Source organism: Salmo salar, chromosome ssa01, assembly GCF_905237065.1.
Source record: "Salmo salar chromosome ssa01, Ssal_v3.1, whole genome shotgun sequence".
NCBI lineage: Eukaryota > Metazoa > Chordata > Actinopteri > Salmoniformes > Salmonidae > Salmo > Salmo salar.
In genome coordinates this window covers 90,491,898-90,507,681 of record NC_059442.1, presented here as the reverse complement: position 1 = coordinate 90,507,681, position 15,784 = coordinate 90,491,898, and the positions used below count along the sequence as shown (strand labels likewise).

The 15,784-nt window shown below is 42.8% G+C and overlaps 1 long non-coding RNA gene across 2 annotated transcripts in view; it reads left to right on the top strand.

Moving 5' to 3' along the window:
* Window positions 1-15,174, top strand: part of LOC106609850 (uncharacterized) — a 21,873-nt gene extending 6,699 nt beyond the window's left edge. Inside the window, exons 2-5 of one of the 2 annotated variants that reach the window (XR_001329769.2) lie at window positions 1,550-1,624; window positions 5,086-5,141; window positions 5,320-5,437; window positions 14,296-15,174. This is a non-coding gene — a long non-coding RNA (uncharacterized lncRNA). The remainder of the gene's footprint in view (window positions 1-1,549; window positions 1,625-5,085; window positions 5,142-5,319; window positions 5,438-14,295) is intronic. The other variant, XR_006771090.1, reaches the window with a different exon arrangement.
* Window positions 15,175-15,784: the final 610 nt, after the last annotated feature.

Below are 15,784 nucleotides of genomic sequence, written 5' to 3'. Positions count from 1 at the left end.
ATAGATAGCATAGATATAGACAGTTATAGATAGTATAGATATAGACAGTTATAGATAGTATAGATATAGACAGTTATAGATAGTATAGATATAGACAGCTATAGATAGTATAGATATAGACAGCTATAGATAGTATAGATATAGACAGCTATAGATATAGATACATATAGACAGTATAGATATAGACAGGATAGCTATATCTATAATTTGTGTTCCTGTTCAAAATGGGTCATTTGATATCCTCATCATGGTAACCACCCAGAACCCAGGCAGAGAGTGAGAGGTGGGAGAGTGGTCGGACTGACATGGTGCTTTTATTTTTAAATAGCCGTGATACAGCAGCAGCAGCACAGACGCATCTATTAGACATGCAGGACCCTATAAGGTCAACTTCCATCCACTACACACACTGGCTGATTGAACCACGCTCTTCTGGAGGGAGGGATTCTCTTCTCCGCCACCTAGTGGTAGGATACTGTTATGACATGAGTTTCTCTGCCTCTTACATGCTGACCAGACCGGACACGTCGTGTGCGCGAGTGTCGCAAAATAAATTTAGAAATCCATGTTATTCAAATATTGCACCCACACTGCTCGCGCGCCAACGAGCGTCTGCGATGCCAAGGGCTAAAATAGATCTCCTTTCTATTTCTGACGCAGATCGCGCTGCAAGTCCTGCCTCTCCCATCTCCGCATTGGTTTATAGAAGCAGCTACCCACGTGCCATCTCCTCATTGGTTATACCCACGTGGGTGATTGAAAGACGAACTGTTTTGCCGGTTGTCGTGGTAATACTATGAAAGTGTAGATGCGATCCCCATATAAGTTCAAAGAAACATGGGTTTCTCTGCCACCTAGTGGTAGGATACAGTCACGACATGGGTTTCTCTGCCTCTTAGTGGTAGGATACTGTCATCACATGGGTTTCTCTGCCTCTTAGTGGTAGAATACTGTCACGACATGGGTTTATCTGCCTCCTAGTGGTAGGATTCTGTCATGACATGGGTTTCTCTGCCTCCTAGTGGTCGGATACTGTCACGACATGGGTTTCTTTGCCTTCTAGTGGTAGGATACTGTCATGACATGGGTTTCTCTGCCTCCTAGTGGTCGGATACTGTCACGACATGGATTTCTCTGCCTTCTAGTGGTAGGATACTGTCATAACATGGATTTTGGCGTTCACTGACTAACTGTCATTGCTTTGGAGGGAAGTTGGTTTCATCATCAGGTTTTTGGAAGGGTAATACTTATACCTCTTCTCTATATTAGGTTAGTGAAATTGTGCTAGCACTTTATTTTACAGTACTTTATCCACTGGTTATAACTGTGCAGTTACCATTTTATTATGTAACGTAAATACCTGGTACTTTAGGGTTTAAAAAACCAACAACTCTGAACCAAAGCCTTTTGTCAGGAGATACATTTGTTTTCTCTTTCTCTCTGAGGGGGTGTACTTTAAGTGCTGCTAAATATGCTGCATGATTCATCTGATTGTGTTGAAGAAGCCTAGTAGAGGATCTAAATGTTTATGTCCTGCTCTCTTTCCCAGCAGGAGAAGAGGAGGATGGGGGAGAATAGTGGAGGGGAGTGGAGTCCTCTACATACACAACCCTCTACACAGCAGGTAATGGACATACTGTAGATGTGTTTACCTCTACTTAGTGTCTGTTTAGGGATGTGTTCAGGGTGTCTACATTTAGACTGTGTTGAGGGGTGGAGGTGCTATTACAGGTTACTGTACTATACACTGTAGTATAGAGTTCCTTATCCCAGTAAAGCGTGTTATGCCCATACCAGGAAATGAACACAGATAAATACGTCAGGTTAAATTGGCCACACTCAAAACTTATTCAGACACAGCATGCAAGTACACACACACACACACACATGCACACACACACACACACACACACACACACACACACACACACACACACACACACACACACACACACACACACACACACACACACACACACACACACACACACACACACACACTTGACGCTTACACACTTGTCCAAAATGGCAGTGCATTATTGGCATCAGTCTTGCTTGTTCAGCCATGTCCAGGTCTCAACTGGAGAAGAGCAGGTGTACTGCTGTCAACAGAGGCTCATTAATGCATTACCGGCTTTCTGAAATGTATCTTACGTTTATGTCATCATATTATAGGAACTCTGTCAGCAAACACTCTAAAGACAGTAATCTGTACTAAGATAGTATTTGTGATAGTAAGCCCCTAGTGAAAAGAAAAATGCTCTTCCACTTAATTCCATTTCTATATTGACCATCAACGCTGGTTTAGAATAAGATTTTAGCGGAGGACAAACTTAGCAACTCCGAAACTGAACGATCCCACTCAGCTCATGAAGGAATGTTAATGTGGAACTGCACAGGAGGTTTTTGCCACCTTGATTAATGGAGAAGACAAATGAGGTTTTTAATTCTCCCCTGTGAAAATATTTAACTGACAGGACACAATAACATGTTTACCACTTTGGCTGTTGTTTCAGTGTCTAGTTTCCCTTAACCTGCAAAACACCAGAATGACAAGTGAGAAGCTATCCTCCTGCCGTGTCCAAATAAAGGCTGTAGCCAGGGCTGCTAGGGGCCTGTGTGGGGGGAGGGCTCATTTCACAGTTTTACCCAGAGTGCAAAGCTACATAGTCTGGACAGTGGGAGAGCAGAGGGTCATGTGGCCCTGCTTGGGGCATCACGGTTTTGCACTGCTCAGAATAAGCCCTGTGTGTGTGTGGTTGTGTGTACGTATGTGTGTTTTGCATGCTCAGAAAAAGTCAGGCGAGCTCCAATTACCCTCCTCTCACGGATTGTTTGGTGTCACTTGTCATCTGACGGCTGGATATGAGGATTCTGCGCCTATAGTGTAAAAGGATAGTTATGCAGGACCCCCCCCCCCCTGCAAATGTACATGTGTCACAACTCAATTGGTGTGGGACACTCAAAGCTAACCCAATTAGAAAAGCAAAGCAACCCCCCTCAATTCCATTTTTCTAGTAGGGTTAGGGCTACTATTGGCCCTTTCTGTCCCTAACTCCACCCACTAGGGTCTGCACATGGACAAGTGTCCCAAGCCGTTGCATTGCATTGTGGGACTGGTGCATTGAATTTCTTTGGACTGTCACCAAATGCCCATTAATGTTGACCTGGGAAGAGGGGAGGTAGATATAAACCTGTTATTACCCTGGGAAGGGGCAGGGGAGAAGGGATATTCTATGCTTTGCCCCAGTTAGAAAAACAACAGTAAATTAGGGAATGTAACGACTAGTCACCCTGTCACACCTGAAACCTGAGCAATGATGGAAGACACTTTTAATGTGACCCATCAGATCACAATCTTCCAAAGAGGGGGAATCAAAGATACTGTAATTCATGAATGAAATGGACAACATTGTAGATTTATATCAAGACGTTGATGCTGGGTAAACAGACTGACCACAGCACAAATAGTTTAGATTAAAATATATTTTATTTGGCTTTTTCAACCCTGGCCTATATCATACTAGATTTGTGTGTATTGGGTATATGTTTTGTAATTGTTAGATATTACTTGTTAGATATTTCTGCGCTGTCGGACAGGAAGCACAATCATTTTGCTACACCCTCATAACATCTGCTAAACATGTGTATGTGACCAATAAAATGTGATTTGATTTGATATGCGTAATACTGCTAGGTTCAGTGGAAAAAGTGTGAAGTATCCGTTCAAGCATCAGGCTGACCTAACAGAAGGACCAGGGTTCGCAGGCTAGGTGACATGATGCCTGGACTATACGGGAAGAGGGAGGGAGGAGTGGAGGAAGGGAGGGAGGGATGAAAGGAGAGAAGGAGGGTACCCCTTAATGAAACACACAGGGGCTAGGTTGAAACACAAGCACCTTCCTCCATTTGAGTTAACCACCATCTGTCCATCTCTCTCTACCTCCTTTCCTCTACTCCTCTCTTCACTCCTTCCTTCCCTTCTTCTTCAGACCCGGGACAGAGAGGACCTGAAAGACGAGTGTGTGTGTGTGTGTCTCCCTGGGAACAATATCCTGATGCTGCATGAGTGTGTCAAGTAGAACTCCAGCATCAGTGATTTTGTTGCCAGGGAGAAGACAGTAGCGACCGGACCTTACAACTTGTCCTCTGTCAGAAAGAGTATGGGAAATATACTGTGTGTGGGCTCCCGAATGGCGCAGCAGTCCAAGGCACTGCATCTCAGTGCTAGAGGCATCACTACAGGCCCTGGCTCGATTCCAGGTTGTATCACAACCGGCCGTGATTGGGAGTCCCATAGGGAGGCGCACAATTGGCCCAGCGTCGTCCGGGTTAGGGTTTGGCCGGGGTAGGCCGTCATTGTAAATAAGAATTTGTTCTTAACTGACTTGCCTAGTTAAATAAAGGTTACATAAAATATGTTCACTAAATGAATCATTCAGTAGATAGTAGTAATTGAATTGAATCTGTACAGAAACATTTATTACGTAACATCAAATAAACTTGAAACTAGATATTTAAGATTTCTGTGAATCAATCACATAGCGGCAGAGTAGCTATTTTCTAGACTGCCCTAGCTGTTCTCCCGCTGAAGTGTGTGTGACATGTCTTTGACATCGACTGTCTGCTATTATCAACAGAACCACTAGAGGGCACTCATGCCCACATAGGCTTGTAATAATATGCCATTTTGAAAGTCCTGAAGATAGTAAGGGGTCCTGAGTTTGCACAGGCCTCTAAAACTATCTTTCCTCCAAGCACTCTTGTAAACGTTCAGGTTCTGATTTTGAGTCAAAATGGTCATTGCAGCTTCTCTGTAGAGCTTTGTGTGTGTGTCTGTGTGTCTGTCTGTCTCTCTGTGTGTGTGTGTGTGTGTGTGTGAGTGTGTATATTGTCCTCTCACTGTCTCTCTCACCAAGGAGGCTCTGCTATATTAGCCAGGCAATTAATTTATCTGTCTGTTCTCTGCTACTGGTCAAGTCCATGGGACTGACTACTGTATACCTATCTCTCTCTCTCCGTCTCTCTCTTTCTCTCTCTCTCTCTCTCTCTCTCTCTTTCTCTTTTCCTCAATTCCTATTTTAGTGTCTTATTTCCTGGGTTACTGACCCTCTGAATGTGGCCCTGGCTCAAATTACAAGGTACAGTAGTATTCGGACATTCTCTCTAAGTCACTTTTCTCTTGAAATTCACATTGATAGTGTAACAGATATGCCTGGGTGTCAGGAAGTTGCAACATAACATCGTAGTGTTCTGTAGTTGTAGGGCATCATGATGTAGCAACATGTAAAATAACATTTGTTCATCTTCACTTGACAGACTTACTTCACTTCAGAGAATGAGTTTGCTGTTTCCTGTCTTTGGATTGACCCTCATCTTAATGGCTACCGAAAAGGGGTGTGGTCGTTGTGGAGCAAACTAATGAGAGAGAACAATGGTATGCCTCTGATTCTGTAACTTTTACTAACAGTGTCAATAGTTGTTGACCATTGCTTTGCAGTTCCATTGTCATGTTCTTTAGCTAACAGTCCTCTTCCTTTTATAGTAGTGTGTGTGCATGTGTGCGTGTGTGTGTGCATGTGTGTGTGTGTGCGCATGCTTGCGTTGTTTGTTCGTTTGTGCGTGTGTGTTTGTGTGTCTGTGTGCGAGTGTGTGTGTTTTAGTTATGTCTGTATGTAGGGCGTTGGTAGGGGTATTTTGGGCAGTGCTGCTGTGGCCCGCTACTCACACCTGTTACACAGTGAGTTGCTGATCTAGGTGATACAGGAGACACAGATTAAAGCCGTGTGTGTGTGTGTGTGTGTGTGTGTGTGTGTGTGTGTGTGTGTGTGTGTGTGTGTGTGTGTGTGTGTGTGTGTGTGTGTGTGTGTGTGTGTGTGTGTGTGTGCATCTCCTGGGCTGTGTGTGGTGTGCCTCTTGCATTTGTTCGTCATAACGCTCAGTGAGTCAGCATCTCCGTTTCCTTTTCTGAGTCACTCATTTAACGGTTGCCCGGTGACCACAGACCGGAAAAAGGTTCCTATTGCGTGTTCGCCTGCGAGGACGGCCACCTATATTTATTCAGGTCCTGCAGTAAGTGGTCAGGAGAAAATTATAAATATAAATTCTCCAATGATTGCCTAGGTGCCATGTCATTGGATGGAAAGCACACTTAGTAATCAGTTTTAACACTTCCTCTTTTTGAAGGAGATATACTGTTGCTGTGGCTCATTGTAAAAGGAGACAATGGATGTCTCAATAAATGTTTAGTTTTATGTTGAAGAATAACATAAAAGACTTCTAGTGCTGGCTCCCCTCAGGTGAGAGGGTCCCCCAGGCCAGTCTTTTAGCCCCCCAGGCCAGTCTTGCCATCCCCCAGGCCAGTCTTGCCATCCCCCAGCCCTGCATCATCAGCCGAACCAGGACAAGGGAGGAAGGTGTCTTTCTTTGATGATGTCACTGTCGATGTGTTGGATCAGGTAACATCTATCAGACAATTGGTATTTTACATCGGAATCATGTTTTAATACCTACAGTATCTAAATAATGTAATTTTGAACATTCACAATAGGAGAGTCCCACCAGGGAGCTACAAAGTCACTGACCAGAAACCTACAGCAAAGAGACCAAGGGTCAAACCCCATATGCAAATTTACAGACACAGACCTGAGACCAACGATCAAACCCCAATTCCGCACTGCAGCAATGTCAACCTTCTAACTCAAATGTCAACCTCAGGGGTCGTCTCCTTAGAGGACAATATTATGTCTCTATCTCTCTATCTGATGGTGGTTGTGTTCACTCTTCCCTACAGGTGTTGGTTTAGAATGGGAGGATGACTTCTCCTTCTTGGACAGCTCTCTCAAAACTAAGATGGTCGACCACCATCTTATTAAATCAATTAACATTTTATTTGTCACATGAGCCGAATACAACCTTACCGTGTAATGCTTACCGTAATTTCCGGACTATAAGCCGCTACTTTTTTCCCACGCTTTGAACCTCGCGGCTTAAACAATGACGCGGCTAATATATGGATTTTTCCCGCTTCAAAAAATTAAATAAAAAAAACACATTCTGTGACGTGCTCAGTTTTTTGGCGGCATGAAGCTTTCATTAGACCAATGAAATTGCCGAACGGGTTAAGGTCAAACAACTTTTTTGTTTACTGTTTAGATTAAATCGAGTGCTCTCAAACTTCCCATCATTCTGATTACGGTAGTCATTTTGTCACCCTCATCATGGCAAAGACACGGAGAAATGCATATGATGCAGCTTTCAAGTTGAAGGCGATTGATCTGGCTGTTGGAAAAGGAAATTGAGCTGCTGCACGGGAGCTTGGTCTGGAGCAATGACTTTCTTGGTAGGCTACTGTTTACTGCTATTTTTTGTTACAAACCGTGTTTCGTTAAAGCCTATTTATTTTTGTATCAAGCCGTGTTTCGTTAAAGCCTATTTATTTTTGTTACAAGCCGTGTTTCGTTAAAGCCTATTTATTTTTGTTACAAGCCGTGTTTCGTTAAAGCCTGTGTAAAGTTCATTTGTTTCAATGTACCGGTAGGCACCTGCGGCTTATAGACATGTGCGGCTTATTTATGTTCAAAATAATATATTTTTTTAAATTCAGGTGCGCTCAATAGTCCGGAAATTACTGTACTTACAAGCCATTAACCAACAATGCAGTTCAAGAAATAGAGTTAAGAAAATATTTTCTAAATATGCTAAAGTGAAAAATGTAATAAAAAGTAACACAATAAGATTACATAACAATAACGATGCTATTTACAGGGGGTACCGGTACCGAGTCAATGTGCGGGGGTACAGGTTAGTCAAGGTAATTTGTACATGTAGGTAGGTGTTCAGCAGTCTTATGGCTTGGGGATAGAAGCTGTTTGGACATAGACTTGGTGCTCCGGTAGCGCTTGCCGTGCGGTAGCAGAGAGAACAGTCTATGACTTGGGTGACTGGAGTCTTTGACAATTTTTTGGGCCTTCCTCTGACACCTCCTAGGATACAGGTCCTGGATGTCTGGAAGCTTGGCCCCAGTGATGTATTGGGCTGTACGTAGTACCCTCGGTAGCGCCTTATGGTCGGATGCCGAGCAGTTGCCATACCAGGTGGTGATGCAATCAGTCAGGATGCTCTCGATGGTGCAGCTGTAGAACTTTTTGAAGATCTGGGGACCCATGCCAAATCTTTTCAGTCTCCTGAGGGGGAAAAGGTGTTGTCGTGCCCTCTTCACGACTGCCTTGGTGTGTTTGGACCATGTTAGTCTGTTGGTGATGTGGACACCAAGAAACTTGAAACTCTCGACCCGCTCCACTTCATTCCCGTCGATGTTAATGGGGGCCTGTTCGGCCCTCCTTTTCCTGTAGTCCACGATCATCTACTTTGTCTTGCTCACATTTGTTGTCCTGGCACCACACTGTCAGGTCTCTGACCTCCTCCCTATAGGCTGTCTCATCGTTGTTGGTGATCAGGCCTACCACTGTTGTGTCATCAGCAAACTTAATGATTGTGTTAGAGTCGTGCGTGGTCACGCAGTCGTGGGTGAACAGGGAGTACAGGATGGGACTAAGCACGCACCCCTGAGGGGCCCAGTGTGGTAGATGTGTTGAGGATCAGCGTGGCGGTGTTGAGGATCAGCGTGGTAGATGTGTTGTTACCTACCCTTACCACCTGGAGGTGGCCCATCAGGAAGTCCAGGATCCAGTTGTAGAGGGAGGTGTTTAGTCCCAGGGTCCTTAGCTCAGTGATGAGCTTTGAGGGCACTATGGTGTTGAGCTCTGAGCTGTAGTTAATGAACAGCATTCTCACATAGGTGTTCCTTTTGTCCAGGTGGGAAAGGGCAGTCTGGAGTGCGATTGAGATTGTATCATCTGTGGATCTGTTTGGGCGGTATGCAAATTGGAGTGGTTCTAGGGCTTCCGGCATGATGGTGTTGATGTGAGCCATGACCAGCCTGCTAGAAACATGTTGGTATTACAGACTAGGTCAGGAAGAGGTTGAAAATGTCAGTGGAGACACCTACCAGTTGGTCTGCGCATGCTTTGAGTACATGCCCTGGTAATCCGTCTGGTCTTGCGGCCTTGTGATTGTTGACCTGTTTAAAGGCCTTGCTCACATCAGCTACGGAAAGCGTGATCACACAATCGTCCGGAGCAGCTGATTCTCTCATGCATGCTTCAGTGTTGCTTTCCTAGAAGCGAGCATAAAAGGCATTTAGCTCGTCTGGTAGACTCGCGTCACTGGGTTGGCTCGCGGCTGGGTTTCCCTTTGTAGTCCGTAATTGTTTGCAAGCCCTGCTACATCCAACGAGCTCAGAGCTGGTGTAGCAGGATTCAATCTTTGTCCTGTATTGACGTTTTGCCTGTTTGATGGTTCGTCTGAGGGCATAGCGGAATTTCTTATAAGTGTCCGGATTAGTGTCCAGCTCCTTGAAAGTGCCAGCTCTAGCCTTTAGCTTGGTGCGGATGTTGCCTGTAATCCATGGCTTTGGGTTGGGATATGTACGTACGGTCACTGTTGGGACGTCGTTGTTGATGCACTTATTGATGAAGCTGGTGACTGAGGTGTTCTAGAGTTTTTTTCCCCTCTGTTTACACATGTGACTTGCTGGTAGAAATTAGGTAAAACGGATTTAAGTACATGCATTAAAGTCCCCGGCCAATAGGAGCACCACCTACGGATGAGCATTTTCCTGTTTGCTTATGGCCTTATACAGCTCGTTGAGTGCGATCTTAGTGCCAGCATCAGTTTGTGGTGGTAAATAGACGGCTACGAATAATATAGATGTGAACTCTCTTGGTAGATAGTGTGGTCTACAGCTTATCATGAGGTATTCTACCTCAGGCGAGCAATACCTCGAGACTTCTTTATTGTTAGACATCGTGCACCAGCTGTTATTGAAAAATAGACACACACCCCCCGCCCCTCTTCTTACCAGACATAGCTGCTCTGTCCTGCCAATGCACCAGCTCTATAATATCCGTGTCGTCATTCAGCCACGACTCGGTGAAACATAAGATATAACAGTTTTAATGTGCTGTTGGTAGGATAGTCTCGAACGTAGATCATCCAGTTTGTTTTCCAGTGATTGCATTTTGGCCAATAGAACCGATGGTTGTGGCGATTTACTGCTTGCCTACGAATCCTCACAAGGCACATAGACTTTCGCCCCCTGCATCTCCGTCTTTTCTTCACGCGAATGACAGGGATTTGGGCCTGGTCTCCGGGAAGCAGTATATCCTCCTCATCGGACTCATTAAAGAAAAAGTCTTTGTCCAGTTCGAGGTGAGTAATCGCTGTTCTGATGTCCAGAAGCTCTTTTCAGTTATAAGAGAGAGTAGCAGCAGCATTATGTACAAAATAAGTTACGAAAAATGCACAAAAAAACCCCCACAAAATAGCACAGTTGGTTAGGAGCCCGTAAAACGGAAGCCATCCCCTCCGGCACCATTATATTAAGTCATATCACAGTCCAGTATACTATACTTCAGCATCCCCCCACCAGACCTCTACACCACCACACCAGAGGTGGAGCGGTCCATCCACCCATGCCTGCTCACAGTTGAGACCTTCCAGTCTGGTCCTCACCCATGTCTCTGACGCTGACCTAGAGCAGTGAGGCAAGTGGTTGGATACAAACTTGTTTTTCTGTCACCAATAGAGCCTTGTTCTCCTGGGAAAAATGACTTATCCTCTCTCTCTCCCTCACTCTCTCTCCTCCTTTCCCCTACTCTCCATTCTTCTCCACTCCTCTCCCCAACTCTCCCCTCCTCTCTCCATCCTTTTTGTGATGAGTCAGTATTTAACGGATCGCTAGCTTGAAGAAAAATAAATATTTTTATTTCCGATAGTTCCAAACCACCTGTCAGTTGGTTACTCTGACATCACAAAGCTCTGTGACAGTGTCTGACTCCATAAGCCTTCTATCTGGTGACATTGATCACTGGACTGTGTGTAGTAGCTAACACTGCCGCTCGTCATGCTCTCGTGCCACATTCAGCCTTAGCCCAAATGACATCATCATTACACAATGTACTAAGTGGTCTAGTAATTAGATATTATTGACCAGTTATATATAATATTGATCATTTATAGGTCATTTTGATCAGTTATATATAATATTGATCAGTTATAGGTAAATTTGATCAGTTATAGATAATATTGATCAGTTATAGGTAGTATTGATCAGTTACAGATAATATTGATCAGTTATAGACAATATTTATTTATTTATTTTATTTCACCTTTATTTAACCATGTAGGCTAGTTGAGAACAAGTTCTCATTTATAACTGCGACCTGGCCAAGATAAAGCACAACAGTTCGACACATACAACAACACAGAGTTACACATGGAATAAACAAACATACAGTCAATAATACAGTATATTATTCATCAGTTATAGGTCAAATTGATATTCAGTTATAGGTCAAATTGATCAGTTATAGGTCATATTGATCAGTTATAGGTCATATTGATCAGTTATAGATAATATTGATCAGTTAAAGGTCAAATTGATCAGTTATAGATAATATTGATCAATTATAGATAATATTGATCAGTTATACATAATATTGATCAGTTATAGGTCAAATTGATCAGTTATAGATAATATTGATCAGTTATACATAATATTGATCAGTTATAGATAATATTGATCAGTTAAAGGTCAAATTGATCAGTTATAGATAATATTGATCAATTATAGATAATATTGATCAGTTATACATAATATTGATCAGTTATAGGTCAAATTGATCAGTTCTAGATAATATTGATCAAGTGTAGATAATATTGATCAGTTATACATAATTTTGATCAGTTATAGGTCAAATTGATCAGTTATAGATAATATTGATCAATTATAGATAATATTGATCAGTTATAGATAATATTGATCAGTTATAGATAATATTGATCCATTTTATTATTTTATAATAAGAAATTGCACAGTGTGTGTGGACTCTAAACAGAGCCCACCGGGCACACACTGGTTGAATCAATGTTGTTTCCATGTAATTTCAATGAAATCGGGAGGGAAGGAAAGGAAGTGAAAGAGAGAGAGAGGGAAAGAGAGGGAGAGGCCCCTTTATTTGTCTATCTATGTCAAGGTGTGTCCTTGAGTCCATCTGTGGGCTGGGCTATGAGCAGAAGGGGTGGAGGACAGGACAGGACGGCACTCAACTCTAATGCGCATGTTCATGCTTGTATGTGTGTGTCCTTGTGCCTGTGTGTGCGTGTGTGTGTGTTACGGTATTTATGCCAGCTTGTAAGAGCTTAGTTTGCACATTATTAAAGCACACCCAGCACAGTGTACTTATCAGTTATCAGAGCCCATGGGTAAACTAAATAGATACGGTTGGCCTTAGGAGAAACTGAATCGAGAAATGTTTGCACAGAACCTGAAGTGTGGTTGGGTTGATTTCAAGAAACCTGGCAGGACCAGCCCTAGTGTTCACACGCACGCACGCACACACACACACACACACACACACACACACACACACACACACACACACACACACACACACACACACACACACACACACACACACACACACACACACACAAATAAACACAAATAGTCAAGGACATCGCCACTGTATATTTTGCTGCTGGGAGCTGCTCACCTGTGTCTGACATTCTCTTCAGATACCGGTAGATATATTTGTGGAACCATAACACTACAGTTGAAGTCGGAAGTTTACATACACCTTAGCCAAATACATTTAAACTCAGTTTTCCACAATTCCTGACATTTAATCCTAGTAAAAATTCCCTGTTTTAGGTCACCACTTTATGTTAACAATGTGAAATGCCAGAAAAATAGTAGAGAGAATGATTTATTTCACCTTTTATTTCTTTCATCACATTCTCAGTGGGCCAGAGATTTACATACACTCAATTAGTATTTGGTAGCATTGCCTTTAAATTGTTTAACCTGGGTCAAACGTTTCGGGTAGCCTTCCACAAGCTTCCCACAATAAGTTGGGTGAATTTTGGCCCATTCCTCCTGACAGAGCTGGTGTAACTGAGTCAGGTTTGTAGGCCTCCTTGCTCGCACATGCTTTTTCAGTTCTGCCCACACATTTTCTATAGGATTGAGGTCAGGGCTTTGTGATGGCCACTCCAATACCTTGACTTTGTTGTCCTTAAGCAATTTTGCCACAACTTTGGAAGTATGCTTGGGGTCATTGTCCATTTGGAAGACCCATTTGCGACCAAGTTTTAACTTCCTGACTGATGTCTTGAGATGTTGCTTCAATATATCCACATAATTTTCCTACCTCATGATGCCATCTATTTTGTGAAGTGCACCAGTCCCTCCTGCAGCAAAGCACCCCACAACATGATGCTGCCACTCCCGTGCTTCACGGTTGGGATGGTGTTCTTCGGCTTGCAAGCCTCCCCCTTTTTCCTCCAAACATAACGATGGTTACTATGGCCAAACTGTTCTATTTTTGTTTCATCAGACCAGAGGACATTTCTCTAAAAAGTACGATATTTGTCCCCATGTGCAGTTGCAAACCATAGTCTGGCTTCTTTAGGGCAGTTTTGGAGCAGTGGCTTCTTCCTTGCTGAGCAGGCTATCAGGTTATGTCGATATAAGACTAGTTTTACTGTGGATATAGATACTTTTGTGCCTGTTTCCTCCAGCATCTTCACAAGGTCATTTGCTGTTGTTCTGGGATTGATTTGCACTTTTCACACCACAGTATGTTAATCTCTAGGAGACAGAACGTGTCTCCTTCCTGAGCAGTATGACGGGTGCGTGGTCCCATGGTGTTTATACATGCATACTATTGTTTGTATAGATGAATGTGATACCTTCAGGCGTTTGGAAATTGCTCCCAAGGATGAACCAGACTTGTGGAGGTCTACTATTTTTTTTTTAGGTCTTGGTTGATTTCTTTAGATTTTCCCATGATGTCAAGCAAAGAGGCACTTAGTTTGAAGGTAGGCCTTGAAATACATCCATGGGTACACCTCCAATTGACTCAAATGATGTCAATTAGCCTATCAGAAGCTTCTAAAGCCATGACCTCATTTTCTGGAATTTTCCAAGCTGTGTAAAGGCACAGTCAACTTAGTGTATGTAAACTTCTGACCCAATTGTTGGAAAAATGACTTGTGACATGCACAAAGTATATGTCGTAACCGACTTGCCAAAACTATAGTTTGTTAACAAGAAATTTGTGGAGTGGTTGAAAAACAAGTTTTAATGACTCCAACCTAAGTGTATGTAAACTTCTGACTTCAACTTTATATCATACAGAAGTCTGACTGGCTTTCTTGTGTTTACCCCAGGATCCGCCGCTGGGGATAAGAAGACTAATAATGTGTTTGCTGAAGGAAGACAAACACCCAAATAAACAGAAGAGCTCAACAGTGGGACCTTGCTGTTTCACAACTAGTGAACACTACACATTCTCCCTTTACAATTTATAGACCAGGGGTCCAACTACAGGGATGTAAACCATCCCTTTTCAGGTTACTGTACCACCAAGAGTCAGTCGTTGACCTTTCAGGGCTATGTCTGCCTGTCTCCCAATAAGGATTAGTCTAGAACACATTAACAGTAACAGAGGGGTCTGATGACCACAACGTAACAACAAGGATTAGTCTAGAACACATTAACAGTAACAGAGGGGTCTGATGACCACAACATAACAACAAGGATTAGTCTAGAACACATTAACAGTAACAGAGGGGTCTGATGACCACAACATAACAACAAGGATTAGTCTAGAACACATTAACAGTAACAGAGGGGTCTGATGACCACAACATAACAACAAGGATTAGTCTAGAACACATTAACAGTAACAGAGGGGTCTGATGACCACAACATAACAACAAGGATTAGTCTAGAACACATTAACAGTAACAGAGGGGTCTGATGACCACAACATAACAACAAGGATTAGTCTAGAACACATTAACAGTAACAGAGGGGTCTGATGACCACAACATAACAATGATGACCTGATAATCCTGCAATGAATAAATGGAGTCCATGGTTTGATGGTTTGATTCACTCATAAAGTGTGTGAAAGACAAGACTGCCGCATATTCGAAATGTAAGAAAATGTTCATCAGGTTTTTGGAAATGATGGAGGCTAACTACTGTACTGATAATACCATGATATTGTAAATACAAGAAACGAGTAAACAAATATTTCTATACAGTGTTTTCCTTTGATTTGTTTCTCCTTGCCTACTGTGAAGCATAACTCAGTGATAAGTAATACTATGCTGTAACACATGGACACACACGCACACACACACACACACACACACACTGAGATGTGAATGCAAATAGAAAAATAAACAGTTAAAATAGATTAACCAACATAAAAAATCATGTTATATCCCTCTGACAATGAATGGGCGGGTGCAACAAGTGGACTGACATGTGGAAAGCCTCTAATTGATTTTGACAAAGTGCAGTTTTAGCCCTGTTTATACCTGCTTCTAACAATCTTGAGCATGGCCACATTCTCATTGTGATCTAATTGTGATATTATCTTCCTGACCACCTCCAGAGCGGTTTTTCAATCATCATTTGCATACGGAGGACCATAACGCATTTGTGGCATTTGCTCATCAGTCTTTTTGGGTATCTACTTACCCAAAGCACTTATATGTTACCCAAAAGTACTCGTTACATTTTGAATACTTAGCAGGACAGGAAAATGGTTATCCCTACTGCCTCTGATCTGCCGGTTTCACTAAACACAAATGCTTCATTTGTAAATGATGTCTGAGTGCTGGAGCTGGAGTAAAGAGTAAGAGT